This window comes from Vulpes vulpes, chromosome 6, assembly GCF_048418805.1.
Source record: "Vulpes vulpes isolate BD-2025 chromosome 6, VulVul3, whole genome shotgun sequence".
NCBI lineage: Eukaryota > Metazoa > Chordata > Mammalia > Carnivora > Canidae > Vulpes > Vulpes vulpes.
In genome coordinates this window covers 60,169,559-60,185,868 of record NC_132785.1, presented here as the reverse complement: position 1 = coordinate 60,185,868, position 16,310 = coordinate 60,169,559, and the positions used below count along the sequence as shown (strand labels likewise).

Sequence of the window (16,310 nt, the reverse complement as noted above, 5' to 3'; positions counted from 1 at the left end):
ATACTCATGCTTCCTGGGTGGCTGTGCAGTCTACATGCACACGAGCTCACCACTTCTCACTTCAGGAACACACGGTGGTGGCGGCGCCGTCGGGGATCACACAGCTCCTGTGCATGCCTCCCATCCGTCCTTGGCTTCTGCTGGCCCTTCTTCATTTTCTTGGAGGGAGAGGTCAGCCTTGTGTCTGAACCGCTTCCCCTTCCAGTCGCCCGTGTAGGCTCTAGAAACTCAGATGTAAAGGTCTCACAGTAACTGTTTCAGGAAGTGAAAGCTATAGCAGGGAACATGACCTGGTGGGATCTCGTACAACAGGCCTCGTGTCTGACGCACACAGTCATGCCTCTGCAAATGGCACATCCCTCAGCGAAAGAGGAAGGATGCACGGTAGGCTCACAGGGGACCTGCCAACACTGCTCACCTGGCAGGTCTCAGTGGCGGCTATGGTGGCAGGGGCTTCAGAAACTGCTCAGTTGGCCTGCCTCCTCTCAGGGCCTTCGAGTGGCCAGAGCTGCCTTTGTGTGAGCCCTCCACGCGTCAGCCCTCCACGCGTCAGCACCTGCTCACCTGCCTGGGATGAGCAGATGCACCTATGGGTGGGTGGGAAGCTGGGGCCATGCTGAGCAAGCCCATCAGATCCACTTCCATGACTCCCACGACAGTAGACGAGCAAACAGGAAGGATGTCAAGGGCCAGGGCGGGAAGACAGCCCTGCAGGCGGCAGCCCCGGGGCCCGAGTGGCAGCAGGATGGAAACTTCTGGGGAAGTCTGGGTGAGCCTGGAGGGTACAGGCAGACGGGACGAGCAGGAAAGAGGAGAAAGCAGCAACCGCCCGCAGCCCTCAGCAGCCCGGAGCCCCATGGCAGCTGCACCCCCACCTCCTGGGAGAATGCAGCGTTTTGAGAAAGGGTCTCTGTCGTGAGCCAGGAGCCACGGAGGAAATGTCACCACACATCACACTGACCCAGCTCCCTGAACATCCTGCAGGGCTCCTTCCCTTGATCCTCCTTCTCTAAAGATGGTTTTACGTTTGGATCAATTCATCAGTGTCCGAGAACCCCACATCTGTGTTCATGGGCGTGGTAGTGCAGTGTTCCTGACGGCATGGTGCTGGTGGTCGATGGCCAGCGACCTCAGGGACGGGCTGAACATGGGCCAATGTCCGTCTGTGTTTATGGGACATGCGGTTCTGTGGGATCTGGGGTGCAGGGCTCAAGTCAGAGACTGGCCCACTCAGACTTCAGTAGAACCTGCCATCTGATGGGAAGCAATCCCAAACCAAAAGCTACCATGTGGGGGCCTGGGCCCCAACCGGAAGATGTCAGAACAGGCAGCAGCAGAGTGGCCTAAACAGCGTCCAATTTCAACTGGCTTCTTGAAAACGAGTCACAGTACTAGACCAAGTGACCATGTGGTCTCACCCACAGCTAAGAGTAAAGGACGAAGAGAGCAGAGCAGTGCCTAGGAGGTCAGGAAAGCTGGGGCACCGGGTCCTGAAACCTCGTGCATGTTCCCAGCAATGAAGGGAGGGGTCCAGGCCCCGTCCTGTTCTCTCACTGACTGTGCCATGGGGATGGACATGGTGGGGGTGTGACGAGGAGGGACTGGCCAAGTAGCCAGGGACACACAGACTTCAGGATGAACCCAGAGGGAGAAAGAAGAAAGGATCTTCATCCAAGCAGACCAGAGGGCCCTCCTAGGCAGGTCGGGGCAGGACCTCAGCCTGAAGCAAGACCAGGGCACCCTGAGTGGGTGGGGGCCCCTGGGCTCTTGGGCTGGCCCTGTTGGAAGTGGGGGCCAAGTTCCAGCGGTCAGTGGCTGCTGGATCTTTCTGGGCTGGGGACAGAGCTGCAGCATCGGGCTGGCCTGGCTCCTGTGACCATCATTGAGGATGGTCGTATGCTCCAAACATGCTCACATATACTGGGGGGAGAGGGTGCCCCCACATGGGGAATTCAAACACACATTCTAGAGTACAGAAATAACCACCAGATTTAATGAGTGTTAACGCTTTTGTCATAATTGTACAGGTGAATTTTTTAAGAAAGTAATTAGAAATAGAGATTTTTAATAAGTCATTTGAAAGCCTTCTTAAAATCTCCGACACAAAAACGTCATGTCCCTAACTTGCCGCAGGGGTGGGCCACCCCAGAGATACCAGTGTCCAAGAGAACCAGAGTCCTCCAGGCGCCACGGACCGAACACAGCTTCAGGCTGTTAGAAGCCCATTCCATGTCCGCCCTAACCCACTTCTGTGTCAAGCAGTGGACACGGCGCCCTCTGAAACCACACACAGGAGGGAGGCCACCATCCTGAGGGGGGGTACCGAGCTCCCCTACAGAGCTGAGTCTATCGGCAGCAGCACCCCTCCTGCCAGGCCCGAGTGCCGACCGCTCTGCATACAGGTCATGTCTGTCCCACCATGGGCAGTCCACACTCCTCTCCAGTTCCAAGGCTGTGCACACAGTACTTTCAAACCACCTTTACTCCAGAGTGACGTGTGCTTTCTGACTCTCCCTCTGAGCCGGTTATCATATCTGATTCCCTCACAATGAGCAAAATATCACCTCACATTTGTGTTTGCACGAGAATCACAGTTGTCCGTGGGGTGGGTATCCCACAGTTTGGAATTCGACCTTAAGTGAAGTTCGAGTACAGTCCTGGGGTTTCTGTGAACAGATTCAGGCTCTGCCTGAAGTTCTCACTCTCCAGTGCGCCCATATGAGCAGGACCAGGAATGTTCCAGAAAATAAGAAAACAGAACCCTGATCACACTGCCATATCAGAGCAACTAAGGAAAGAAGCAAGAACACAGGCTGGCACCTTCCTGACACCGCTGACGGCCCACCTCACCACAGCCCAGACACCAGTCAGCAGGGAAGGCCCGGTTTCACCCCCATTGGCAACCATCAGTGGCCACACCAGGCAAAGCCTTCGTGGCTCCCTGGGGGCCAGCAAACCATCCGCCCTTCTTCGTATAGGGACAGGACTGGCACGGCCACACACTTGCTCCTGGGAAGGCCGCGGCTGGCTCTGCAGATGCTCCCAGGCGGAGCTGGCTCCCCGTGTCGGGGGCTGTGGTCTCAGAGCACACATGGGGCCCTGCTGTGTGCTGTGCAGGGCGTTAGTGACAGGCTGGGGCGGGTACAGCCTTGCGCAGCGGGGCTCTGGGGAGGACACCCAGATGCTCCAAACCCAGGGCAACACTCGCACACGCACCTGGGACGCACCGGGCCACAGAGGCTGGGGCCTGGCTCTGTGAGGGGGGACTCGCCCAACACCCTCCTGGCACTGGAGTGTCCAGTCACCACCTCCTCCATCAGCTTCTGACCTCAGATGCTCCCAGCACTTCAACAAGGAAGAGCCTGACACAGAGCAGCTTCAAAGCCTGGTGGCTCTTTCCCCAGACCTCCCAACACCTAACAAATAGGATGTCTATAAATACCACCCCACACACAACGCTGTTCTAGGAAGACTCCTAAGCAGGGAATCATTCTAACAAGACCCCAATAGTCATGCCAAACTTGTTTCTCCCGTGGGTGAGATGCAGGTCATCATGGAACTGCAGATGGGATGGGGACCACAGAGCGCCAAGCACACATCCCGGAGCAGGAGTCGGGAAGCAGTTCCCGCCTGTGCACTCCCCACTCGGCCGCAGCCCTCAACCAAAGCTTGGTGGTGCCACCTGAGAGGAGAACTGGCAGGTCCCCTGAGCAGGGTGACCTTACACCTTCACCCCGACGCAGATCGTCGGTAGGAGTCCCTCAAGGTCTACAAGTATAACAGCCCTGAACAACCACACCCCACGGGCACAGAGCTTTCCCCTAAATATCTCTGTCCATAGGTGCCCTTGGGGGCATAGTCTAGGAACTCCACCGAAGAAATGAAATTCAGGGGCGCCTGAGGGGCTCCATCAGTGAAATGTCTGCCTTCTGCTTGGGTCATGGTCTCAGGATCCTGGGATTGAGTCCTACCTCAGGTTTCCTGCTCAGTGGAATCTGCTTCTCCCTCTGCCTCTGCTCTTCCCCCTGCTCATTCTCTCTCACTTGCTCTCTCTCTCTCTCTCTGTATCTTAAATAAATAAATAAAATCTCAAAATAAAATTAAACTCAGAAGTTCAGTGACTGGTGCAGGGGTACTGAGCACAGTAGTGAAGACCTGGCCTGGAAGGACAGGTCCTGCCTGTGTCTCTGCCTCTCTCTCTCTCTCTATGGATTAAGAAACCAAGTCACAGCAACAGTCAAGTCTCCAAACCCACAGTGGGCAAGGATTCACCTTGAAAGGTTACTCACACCTGCTCAGAGATGCGATTCCCAGACATGCATGAGGACAAGCTCATCCCCAAATGTGGGGCAGAACCTGCCAAGCACTGAAGTCCTGACCCTGGCGCTTCCTGACATGGAGAGAACGGATACTGCTGTCTAGGAGGGCGCCAGGCATATGTTCCAGGCTTCTGGAGAAGTCCACAGAGCTGGACGCCGTCTGGGCTTGACAAGTTTGCATGAAGGAGAAAGAACATAAACTATAACAAACCCAGTGGTTCTCAAACTCTGAGATAAGAAATATATTTTACTTTATTTTTTAAGATTTGAGAGAAACAGGACAGAGAGCACTAGTTGGAGGGACAGAGGGAGTACTGAGCGTAGAGCCCCATGTGGGACTTGATCTCAGGACCCCGGGATCACGAGCTGAGCTGAAATCAAGAGTCGGAGTCTTCACTGACGGAGCCTCCCAGACACCTCCATGTTAGCACACTTAATTCAATCGTGACCTGTGTATACCCATGAATACAGGAGAAAGAAGCGTGGGGTCCCTGCCCCGTCGTGGTTCTGGTTCTGTTCTGGAAACCCTGGCTCTTGCTCACTGACCTGCAGCTGTGATCTGTGAAGGGTCACTCGCATGGACAGCATGTTCTCTATTGACCTCATGTTCTGACGGGCTCGGTGTCCTGTGCCTGCAATCTGTGTATCAGAATGTCAACTTCCTGAAGGGCCCTGATTAAAATAATGTCCAGAACGGGGTCTGTTTTCTCCCACGGTATCATCAACTTCCATTTCTCCAAAATGTAACAACCAGAGAGACGGGACAGCTCTTGGCTCTAACGCATCGCCCGGAACAGCCAGTTCATCAGCTGGGGTCTCCTCAGTCCTGAGCCTGGCGGCACCCAAAGCCTTCACTTCCCGACCTCTGACTTTACATAGACGACAAGATAGGAACCCACCAGGGGTCACGGTTTCCAAAGGGAAGGAAACATCCTAGAACCGGGTATATGAAATTAGCTTTCATGAAATTTCTGTTAAACAGAGGTAAGTTAGGGATGCCTGAGTGACGCAGAGGTTGAGCGTCTGCCTTCGGCTCAGGTCATGATCCCAGAATCCTGGAATGGAGTCCTGCATCTGGCTCCCGGCATGGAGCCTGCTTGTCCCTCTGCCTGTGTCTCTGCCTCTCTCTCTCTCTGTCTCTCATGAATAAATAAAATCTTTAAAAAAACTGAGGGGGACACTTAATGGGATGAGCACTGGATGTTATACTATATATTGGCAAATCAAACTTCCATAAAAAAAATACATATATATATAATTTTTTTTTAAATCTTAAAATGAATAAATAAAAAATAAACATGGGTAAGTTGAGGCCTGTGTGCCCTGTTCTTTGCATGGGCATCACCTGGCAGCCATGGCCCCTGAAATCCCATGTGGACTCCGTGGTCCTGAGGGCCCAAGCAGCGGGAAGCACTGCCTCTCAGGGTCTGCGTCTCCTCGCTTTCACACGTCTAACATGCCATGTGGAGAATCTGTTTTATGTTCCCAAGAAACATTATCAACACTCTTTACAAATCTCCCTATTTCAAGGGTATTTACATCCTGCTGCTGAGCCAAATGGTAGATCATGTGTCCAAACTACAAATCTGGAGTTGTTTCAGCTAATTTTAAATCTACAAAGTGTCAAAATAAATCCACCTACCTACCTGTTTCTTGTCCCTAAACCAGCAGGAATCCTAAAGCCTCTGTGTCCCACTGGCCAGGACTATGCACAGTTAGAGGTCACAGGTAGGGCTTTGAAGTGTGCTCAGCCCCAGTCTCTCACCTCTGAGGGTCATGGAGGGAGATACCTTGTACCAGCAGCAAAGGGAGGGGCACTTGTCCTGCTTTGTCCCCCACCCCTTTGCCTGGGCACCTCTCTATGGGGATGCAGGCAGAGGAGCTGAACCAGCAGGGACACGGGGTGGTCTATGGAGGCTGCACTGCATGGGCACGGACCCATGGGGGGGCATGCTGGCACAGGCCTGGGGGGTGGCGCTGGCACGGACCCCGGGGGGGGGGTGTTGGTACACAGGCCTGGGGGGGTGCTGGCACGGACCTGTGGGGGTGCTGGTACAGACCCAGGGGGGGCCATGCTGGAACAGATCCAGGGAGGGCATCTGGAACAGACCTGGGGAGGGCATGCTGGCACAGGCCGGGAGGGTGTTGGCACGGACGGGGGGGGACACCCTGGCACGGAACCAGGGAGGGCACACTGGCATGGACTCAGGCGCACACTGGTACGGACCCAGGGCGCACAGGTTATGGATCCCTCGTGCACGCAGGTCTGCTGACTGGAACACACAGCCCATGGCTGCAGTGCCCACCTCCCCTCTGGTCCCCGCATCACCTTGCTGTGGAATCTCCTCCTCGCCTCCAGAGAACAAGGCAGAGCGCGGTCAGGGTGGAGGTGGAGGAGGCTGCCGAGCCATGTGTGCCCCTCACGCAGGCCCTGGGTCACCCAGGGGGCGCTGCAGACGTGGACGACAGACAGACCTACCCACAGGGGCTGAGAACACGAGGAGTACCTGCACACCTTAATGCACAAGGACCAGCTCACCTGCCACGCGCGATCTTTCCAGGCCTGGCCTGGGATCCACACTGACCAGCAGGCATGCAGACAGCTCACCCCACAAAGCATCACCATCTACCAGCCGCCAAAGGGCACCGGGCTTGTCTGCTCAGGTGTAAGCACGGCCAGAACTGGCTGGGCCTGGAGCCAGCTGACCCCACGGCTCTGGTGGGAGTCTGGAGGATCCATGGAGCAGGCTCAGTCACTGAACAGAGCACAGCACCATTTGTATACCCTCCGCCTCCGACTCAGCAGCAGGTAAAGAACAGAGCTGTGGTCACAACACCCTCTTGCAGAGGCCAACTCCAGGGGGAAGCGAAGGGGGTTCCAGTCCGCAGCTCTATTCTGGAGGTGGGGGAGCAGGAGGTAGCCCCCACCTCATCGCCTGGGCGAGTGTGAGGAACTGAGCCTGACACCCACCCCGGGGACAGACGGGGGCTGTGGGCGATGACCTGAAGTGCCCCACGGATTCCTGTGTTCCTGGGGGACCTCAAAACACAGGTGAATGACAGGTCAAGCCTTTGCCTGAGTGGCCCCCAAGGGTACGTGAAAGGTCACCATGGCTCCCCTACAAACACAAACCATGTCAAAAAGCAGACTGTACCTGGGACACAGGAAAGACCATCATGACCCAGGCATCAAAAGACCAACAAGGATTTGAACAGATGTTTCTCCAAAGATCTGCAAATGGCCAATAGCCCAAAGAAAGATGCTCAGCAGTCACCAGAGAAGTGCAGACCAAACCCTGTTCACGCATGAGATACCAGTCACAGGGGTGCAAAGGTGGGACCCAACCACACGGCAAGCCCGCAGACCCAGAAGGCAGACCTGAGGCTGGCGGGGCTAGCGGGGCAGGAACTGCGAATGCGTGCTGGGTTTCTTCTCGGTGATGAAAGTGTTCTCATGCTATGTGGGGGTGGTGGTCTCATCACTTGTGAATATACTAAAAACCACTGAATTGTACCTTTTAAAGAGTTGGTTTTAGGACACATGAACTTCATCCCAGTCATGCCCCCCAGGTGAGCTCTCCCCACAGATCTGCAGGGTGGCAGGTGCACTCACGCCCGCGTTGGGCCCATCGCACCAGCTGGAGCCGCCCTTCACTTCCCTTTCACGGCAGAGATGTGGTTGTACCAGATTCACTCTGGCTTGGGGAAACGGATAATGTTTTTAAAGTTCTGTTTTTAATAAGATGTATTTCCTAACGTGTGAACCTAAGTTCACTGTGTTTCCCAAGGAGCACACCTCACAGCTGAGTAGCTCAGAACCGGCTGCCGAGTAAAATGGGACAAACGTGGCCGAGAGCAAGCACTGTCCGCTCACGCTCTGGGCATGGACCAAGCAGGACAACTCATTTCTGGGGTGCGTGGGGGGCCCCCAGTTTTAGCAGCAATGGCTGTTCCTCCCAGAAGGGTGGGGGACTCCCTGCATGCCTGTGCAGACCCCTCTCTGCCACCCCAGGGAGGATGAGGGGCCTCTGAGTTCTGAATTCCATCCTAATAGGGCCACATGGCCACTGGGATGGTGCTCGGGCCGTCACTGGCGCTGCGGTCAGCTCTGCCAGGATGCAGGTACAGTGGCTCGGGCGGTAAAGTCAGAAAACACACAAGGACACAAGAGACCATCAGAAATACACTGAAAATCAATTTCAGCCCGTGTAGTCACCTAATGGCAGTTTTGAATGTCAGCTAAAACAGACTAAACCTATTAGCTGAACCACACGGGTGTGTGTGGGGGTGACAGACGCATGTAACCCGACCCTAGCGCCTGGCCGGTCCCTTTGGTGGTCCTCCCAACAACTGCTTTTCACATTTGCAGGATCCAATGACAAAGCAAGTGCAGGCTCTCGTGTCTGTTTATAGCTTTCAAAGGCAAGGTTTCCTGTTTGATGGTAAGAGGCTAATAGAGAGCTTAGGTGTTTCTAAACATAGGCCTCTTCTCCTCATTCTCCGCCAGGGCTCCAGTGCCCCGACAGAGACCACACCCTGCTGGCGCCTACCCTCCCAGGCCCCTGCGCCTGCCAAGCGCTCAGCTCCTACACCTGCACCCAACGGTCTCCCCCCGACCCTGCTCCTGCATGCCCCACACAGGTAACAAATTACAATTGTGCTCCAGTGAAACCTGCGTGTGTAAGCGGCATCCACCAGGTCCATGCTCCCAGTTGTTCTGGCAGCCTGGACTGCAGGGCTGGGGGCTCCCTCTGCTCCCATCAGACCCCACCCCCTGGCGTCCCTGCCAGCACCATCTCTTACCATCATCAGTAGTAACACCCGGTTTCCCTTCCCAGGCAAATGTGGGGCATTTTACGGCCAGGAACATATTTCTAAACACAAAATCATTTGGATCACAAAAGCATCAGGGATATTCCACATCATCTGAAAACACTGACCATCTGCAAAATGTCAAATGTCAGCTGACCTAAGCTGAAATTTACAGGGTCCAGAATAAAAAATTCTAACCACAAACGACCTGGCCTCACCTGAGTCTGACAGTTCATAGCGGTAGACACAGAGCTCCGTGAAGAGCAGGCGCATTGGGGCATATGCCCAGGTCAGAAGAAGGGCACACCACACCCAGGAGCTGAAGAAACGGGCAGGGAGAGGGCAAAACCCCACTGAAGCATCCAACTCTCCCCACCAGACTGTGGCAGTGTGGAAATAGCGGGGAAGTGGCCAAACCGGCTCCCCCTCCCACCTCCCCCTCCTAGCCCCCCTCCCACTTCCCATCCAGGTCCCCTCCCACCTCCCCATCAGGCACCCCCATCAGGCTCCCCATCCTGCCCCCCCTCCACCATGGCTTCAAGGGACTGACTGCCTTGCAATACACTTTTCTCTGCATTTGCAGACAAGGAGACATTGAGGGCTCCCAGGTAAACTCAGGCAGGTGAGTCACCTTCTAGCACATATTTCTGTGGGTAGCACAGAGGCTCCACTCACTCAGACACAGGGACGATGATGGGTCCCCATGTGCTGGCCCAGGGACAGGGCACAGCATTTCAGGGACAACACATGGAGGATGATGGCAACATCCCCACTGGAAGGAGGGCAGCTGAGCCAGGCTTAGGGGACAGAGGATACCAGGGTGGCCTCCGTGAGGGAAGCCAGGGCCCATCAACAAGAGCCAACAACTGAAATCAAAGCTGACCTGAGCTGGGGTGGGGTGATGGAGCCATTGTGGCAGAACAGGACAAGTTCTGAGAGGGGGGTTGCAGAGTCAGGGAGCCTCCAGGAAGGACCACACACTGGTCAGAGAATCCAGCTGAGCCCAAGCCTGGCCCCTGTCTCCCGGCACACAGGCTACACCTGCCCTGCCCCTTGAGCTCCTCTCCCAACAAGAAAAGGTAGGGATTGTGCCATGGTGAAATAATGACCGCCATCCTGTGAGCCAGAGGCGGAGGGATCCGTGCCCACACGCAGCACGTGCCCTGTGTCCTCGAGAGTGTTCGCAGCAGAGATGGAGGCCAGATACTCAGCAGTCTCCGAACTGGTGGTCGGCAATGGGGTGCTGGCACCAGGTAGGCAGGGACTCCGGGAAAGGCAGGCCAGACACCACAGGGGACAAGGCAGGAGGACTGGGCACACGGGGCCGTCCAGCCCTACAGCTGCCCCAAAGCTGTGACTGCCCCCCTCCAGATGTGCCCTGGGCACAGCCCACTCGGTATGGTGTGTCCCTGGTTATAAACATGGGTGAAGAGGCTAGATGGTCCATGCACACAGGTCAGCAGAAAACACTGCCCCCAGGGCAGTGGCTGACAGTCAACTAGCAGGAGAGACGCTCTGCCAGTCAAGTGCCAAACCCCGTTGTTCACAGAGCACTATCACAACCAGTGCCCAGGAGGCCAGCTGGAAAACCACGCAGTTTCTGCAGTTAGGTCCCACTACCAATTCTCTCCCTCTAGAGACACATTAGCCAGAAAACAAAGCAAACATACTAAATTCACAAATGAGGACGTGTTGGTACACAAGAAGTCTTTTTTTTTTAAGATCGTATTTATTTATTCATGAGAGACACAGGCAGAGGGAGAAGCAGGCTCCCTGCAGAGAGCCTGATCTGGGACTCAATCCCAGGACTCCAGGATCACGCCCTGAGCCAAAGGCAGATGCTTAGCCACTGAGCCACCCAGGTGTCCCACACATGTAGGCTTTTAACGGCTACAATCATATACCTTCTGCCACAGCGTAGACGTACTTTCTAAATACTGAGTACACACGGGCTAAAGGCATGTGCAAGAGCGGGTGTGGAAGTACAGTGCTGTTTGCGGAACGCCACTGACACACACAGAGCTGCCCGGGGAACGCAGGCCCCACACCCACAGCCTGCATGCAGGCTGCCTGAGTCTCACGGGAGTCTCTGCAAACCCCAAAGTACGGATTCTGGTCCAGAGGGGTCACGCAGTGACCAGCATAGGGTCATCTCTCACCACGCCGGGCTCCTGACCCTGACCTGTAGCCACTCTCCAGGGAGAGGAAACGAATGTGAAGCACACACTGGACTTGAAGACTTAGTATGAAACTATGTATGGACATAACACATCCACTCATGTTCAAATAATATTTGGAAATAATAGTAACATTTAAAGATACTTTGCATGCATCTCTACGGTTTTCAGATGCCCCACATGGCGTACATTCGTGGGCTGGGTAGGGAGCCACCTGCCCACCTGCCTACAGCACACACCGGGGGCTGATGCCCCATCACCTGGAGGGGAGGCTGGGGAGGTGCCCTCCTCCACATTCCATGGACAGGGGCAAGAGGTCAGGCCCTGGGGTGACCGGCCAGTCACTTCCTGACAGCAGCCCAATATCAATGGTTCTTCACTTCTCAGAACTGGTGACTCATGGCAAGAGCTGCCCTTGTTTCCGGCAGGAAAACAACCATTTGCTCCCTGTGTTGGAGGTTCACACGAGGAATGTTAGCATTCTTCCTTCTTGGGGCTATTTCTTAATCCACTTGTGTCACACACCCTCCAGAGGAGCAGATGTTGGATGCAGGCCCAGGGCTGAGTCGGGGGAACTGGATGGAGGAGGGGCTGGAGGACAGCCCCTGGGCCCTGTCCCGGTCAGGTCAGGCCAAGCTGCCTACAGCAGGGGATCAGTGAGAGAAGCTTCCGGAAGCTAACACTACAGGCCAAAAGGAGGGACCATCAGTAGCTGTCTGTGCCTCTGTGGGAGGTGAGTCCTATCCTTGACAGGCCCAGGGCCCCGGGTGATGGTAGGGAAGGGCGCTCTTTCTCCAGGCAGTACTCAGTGACTATATGATGTGTCTGATGATCTGGAGGGCAGCGGTCTAGGTCCCCTGCCAGCCACAGATGAAAGGCAGGCAGAGCACAGTCAGGAGGAGGGTTCCTGGCTTCCAGCTCTGAGACCCCAGGCTGGCCACGGGGTCACCCTGGAGACAGCTGCTGAGGGCCAACAATGCCTTCTTGGAAGGCCAGGGGGGTAGCGGGATCACCCTGGTCCCAGTCCACAGACCTGGCGGCCCTCAACTGCAGGAGGGTCCTGAGGGTTCCTAATTATCCTCCTAAGACTCTCAGCTGGGATTGGGGGGGGGGGCGGGCAGGAGCTGGTCTGCATTCAGACGGAAGAGGAGGCTGCTGGTAAAATGAGGCCTCCAGGGGTGCTATGGGGTTGTCAGCAACGGGTTGAGACCGCCATGCAGCCAGGGCCACCCTGAGGGCACAGCCGTGGGGGTGGGGAGCTCCTGCAGGAGCCATGCACCTGCCCCCCCCCACACACACACACGCAGCTCCAACCCTCAGCAAGGCTGTATTTCCTGTAAGGTAAGGTGCTGCATGCTGCGTGGGGAGAGGGGGGAGACAGGTAGGGGAGCAGTGCAGGGCTGGCTGTGGAAGGCTGGAGAAGGGAGGGAAGGGGAGGGGGCACCGATCAGACCCTGCACTAGCCAGGGCCAATGGCATCCCTGCTCTGCTCAAAGCCACTGCAGCTTCTCTGGGTCTCCATAAGGCCATGATGCAGCCAGAAGCCACCACAGAGTCCATGGGCCGCTGCCCATACCCCGGCAGTTTCCTGATCACTGTCCTGGCAGTGAGAGTCCAGGTTCCACAGGTCCCAGCAGTGGGGGACCCCTACACTCCCACACCGCAGCCAAGTCAGATCCAACTTGGAGGCACGCTTGGGCCAGGGGCCCTAACGCACCCCGCGGGCTATGGGCTGTCAGCAATGCTCAGCAGCAGTGTCCTTGCAACCTGAGGACCCAGGGCAGCTTGGCAAAGGATGGGAGAGATGATCACTGCTGCTCCAGGATGAACAACAAGTTGTAAAGATGCCGCATGAGACACACTCCTGGGGAGTGAAGCATCAGTCACATCAGTGGCCTTCTGCTGTGAACAGACTCTTCTCATGTTCTGTCCCGGGGTTGCCCCCAATCCCTGCTGCCAAACAGATGGATGACGACATCAAGAGGAACACAGATCTCCCTGCCCCCAATCACCGTGACTGCAATCCTGCGGGAGCTAGGGGTGTGCCACAGCTTCTGTGGCATCTGCAGGGGGTATGATCGATACCTGTCCTTCTGGTGGGTTCTCTGCCAACAGCCAAGTCAAAGCGCTGCCCCGGGTGACCCATCTGGGGTCTGTGCTGGCAAGAGGGGTGGGAGGCGAGCCCACCCATGCTCAGGCACCACCCAGGGCACCATCAGAGTCCAGACCCTTCCTGCTGATGAGCACCTCCTAGGTCCCCCTCACTATGGGATTCGTGAGGAAGCAGTCCCAGTGAGTGTGGTCACTCACCCCAGTGCCCCTGGGTCTGTGTCAGACTGCACATGGACACACCTGCCTTCCCCGGGGTCTAACACCAGTCATGGTGTTACCACCGCCAACATCATCATCCCAAATGATGACAGGTCTTGGTAAAGCTCCCAAGAAAATAAAGTAAAACCTCCTTACAACATGTGTAGCAGCTGATGTTTTCAGGTCACCCTGGGGTTTGCTATACTAGATGTGGTGCGGCCCCGGGTCTCTGGAAGCAGGATGGGATGGGATCCATCCATGCCCAAAACCTGCACAGTCTGGCGATGGGCTGTGAGCAGGGAAACGAGACGGCAGGACCAGGGGCAGAGATGGGCTCGCACTCAGGGCTGGAGACACGGCTCCCGCTGGGGACCACTGACCACTGACTCCCGGGGACCTGCCCCTGCCCTCCATGCCCAGGTCACCGGCTGCTGGGGGAGCCCACATGGGCAGAACAGGCACTCCCCAAGGGCCCAGCACTGTGACACTCCAGCGGCTCAGCCCCGGGGATGGAGCTCTGAGTGAGAAGTCATGCTCCATCCTGGATGAACACACTCATCAGCCTCCTCTCAGACACGGGTGTGAGGGGGGCTGCCGCGTAACGACAGGTACCCAGGGATGTTCTAGGGCTGTCACACCTCAGGGGACCCCGCTGGGGGCTCTTTCTTACCCTCGGTTAACAAAATATCAGAACCCCTCTGAAGAACCACTGGAGACTTGAGCCCCAGGCACTCAGGTGAACACAGAGCAGCCCGCGATTGCTGGAGCAGTTCCCTCCTACAGAGACCACGCTAACCCCTGATGGCCTTTCGGGGTGTGGCCTGCCCTCAGAGCCCGCTCTCCAGTGTTACAGCAGCAGAGAAAACCCCACCACTGCTGCGGGATTCATAAAGCCAGAAGCAGTAATGGGAAAGGCAAAGCGTTCTGCACACCCTTAACCTCTACACTCTTTTTTTTTCTTCATGAGCGAGGCCCCTGGAAGCACTGAGTGTCCCTTCTGGGTGGGCAGGTGCCACCACTCATTTGCTCCACAGCTAAGACGTCCCCCACACAGTGGTTGCCCCAGCCCCTCAAGGCCCTTCTCTCCACCACCACCCCCAACCACCACCTTGGTGGCTCTTGTGAACCGTAAACTTCACCCCTCAGGCTTTCTTTTCCCACAGATGCACAGGAGCTCGCCACAGCGAGGACACTGATCATTTAGATGAAGTAGCACCCGCGCCTCCTTCCCGTCAGCCATGGCCCTTCCACAGCACTCTTACCTTTGCTGAAATGAAGGTTTACCAATCTTTCTAAAAACACCTTCTATACCTTGATTTTTTTTTTTAAGATTTTATTTATTTATTCACGAGAGGCACAGAAAGGCAGAGATACAGGCAGAGGGAGAAGCAGGCTCCCTGTGGGGAGCCTGATGCGGGACTCGATCCTAGGACCTCAGGATCATGCCCTGAGCCCAGGCAGATAGATGCTCAACCGCTGAGCTACCCAGGAGTCCCTATACCTTGATCTTTTTATTTATTTATTTTTATTTTTTATTTTTTTTTTACCTTGATCTTTTTAAAGGAAACATTCAGCTCCTAGGTGGCACCATCACACTGGATGGCCAGCTGCCCCAAGGAGGTGGCCTCCGGTTCCCCAATTTGGCAGAGGAAAGGATATGAAGACAAAGTAGCCTCTCAGGGGTGGAAGTCCAGGCTGAGACCCGGGGGTCTGGCTCCCAGCCCCGTGGGACCAAGGTGAAGGACCAGTTGTGCTGTCCCAGCTGGTCAGGATGGAGGTTCTGAAATCATATTCCAGGACGCAACCTGTGGGTGGATGAATAAGTGGGGAGAAAAAAGAACTCTCAGAGGTGTTATTTTTCATGATTGTGGTAAGCTCCAAACTGCACGGTAATAGGGATCCTATTTGATGCTGGTTCTATCTTCCATGAGTGTCAGAATCTCAGACGTGTGCTGGGCCAGGCAGACGACCATGGGAAGTGGTGGGTGTGTAGCACAGTGGGGCCGCTGACCCAGGGGCAGCCCTAGGGGTGCAGGACAGCGGGCTCCCTTCTCTGCTGCAGGGCCACAGGCTGAGCCCAGGGGTTTTGAGGCCTTTTGAAAACAGCAGCATAAGCCAGGGCATCCGATGTGAAGCTATGACACCATCTAGCACCACTCCCCACTACAAAGATCTGCAGGATGAGCATAGGAAATAGGAATTTCATCCCTGCCAGGCCACTGTCTCAGCTTGATTCTGACGAATTCCTAACAAAGCCATAAATAAGTATTAATTGTGCTGTGAACACTACCATCCTAACCGTCCTAAGCAAATGTGACTCAGTGCCCGGAAGCCTCAGGTCTCTGGACAGGAGGAACCACTCTGGCTTTGAACATGTGTTTAATGTTGGTCTGCCTGGGAAAAAATTAGGCAAGTGTGTTTAAGTTAGGACAGAATGTCTGTAAGAAGCGATACTGAAATGACAGCTTGGAAGCCACCAGTGCAGTCTTCCACCTGAAGAACCGCTTCCCCTAAATCACCAAAAGCTTAGATGGCACCATGTGGTCCTGCGGGCAGGGTCCTCCATCCCATGGGCAGGGTGGACCGGAGCACAGACCCTTGAACCTAGCAGCTCTTTTTTGACACGACTCTCGTGAGTTCTCTATCCTTAGAGGAAACAAGTGAAGTGACTTTTGTTCCCCATCTGCTCTGC

The 16,310-nt window shown here is 55.6% G+C and overlaps 1 protein-coding gene across 19 annotated transcripts in view; it reads right to left on the bottom strand.

The window, feature by feature from the left end:
- ATP11A (ATPase phospholipid transporting 11A) overlaps positions 1-16,310 on the bottom strand; it is a 130,038-nt gene that overhangs the window by 71,070 nt on the left and 42,658 nt on the right. For 4 of the 19 annotated variants that reach the window (XM_072761057.1, XM_072761060.1, XM_072761058.1 and 1 more), the window contains one exon: positions 15,166-15,423. The exons of 12 other annotated variants lie outside the window; for them this stretch is intronic. The gene's annotated coding sequence lies outside the window, so the exon portion shown is untranslated. Of the gene's footprint in view, positions 1-50; positions 5,227-15,165; positions 15,424-16,310 lie in introns of those variants that run through there. 3 more of the 19 variants (XM_072761042.1, XM_072761059.1, XM_072761055.1) reach the window with 3 other exon arrangements.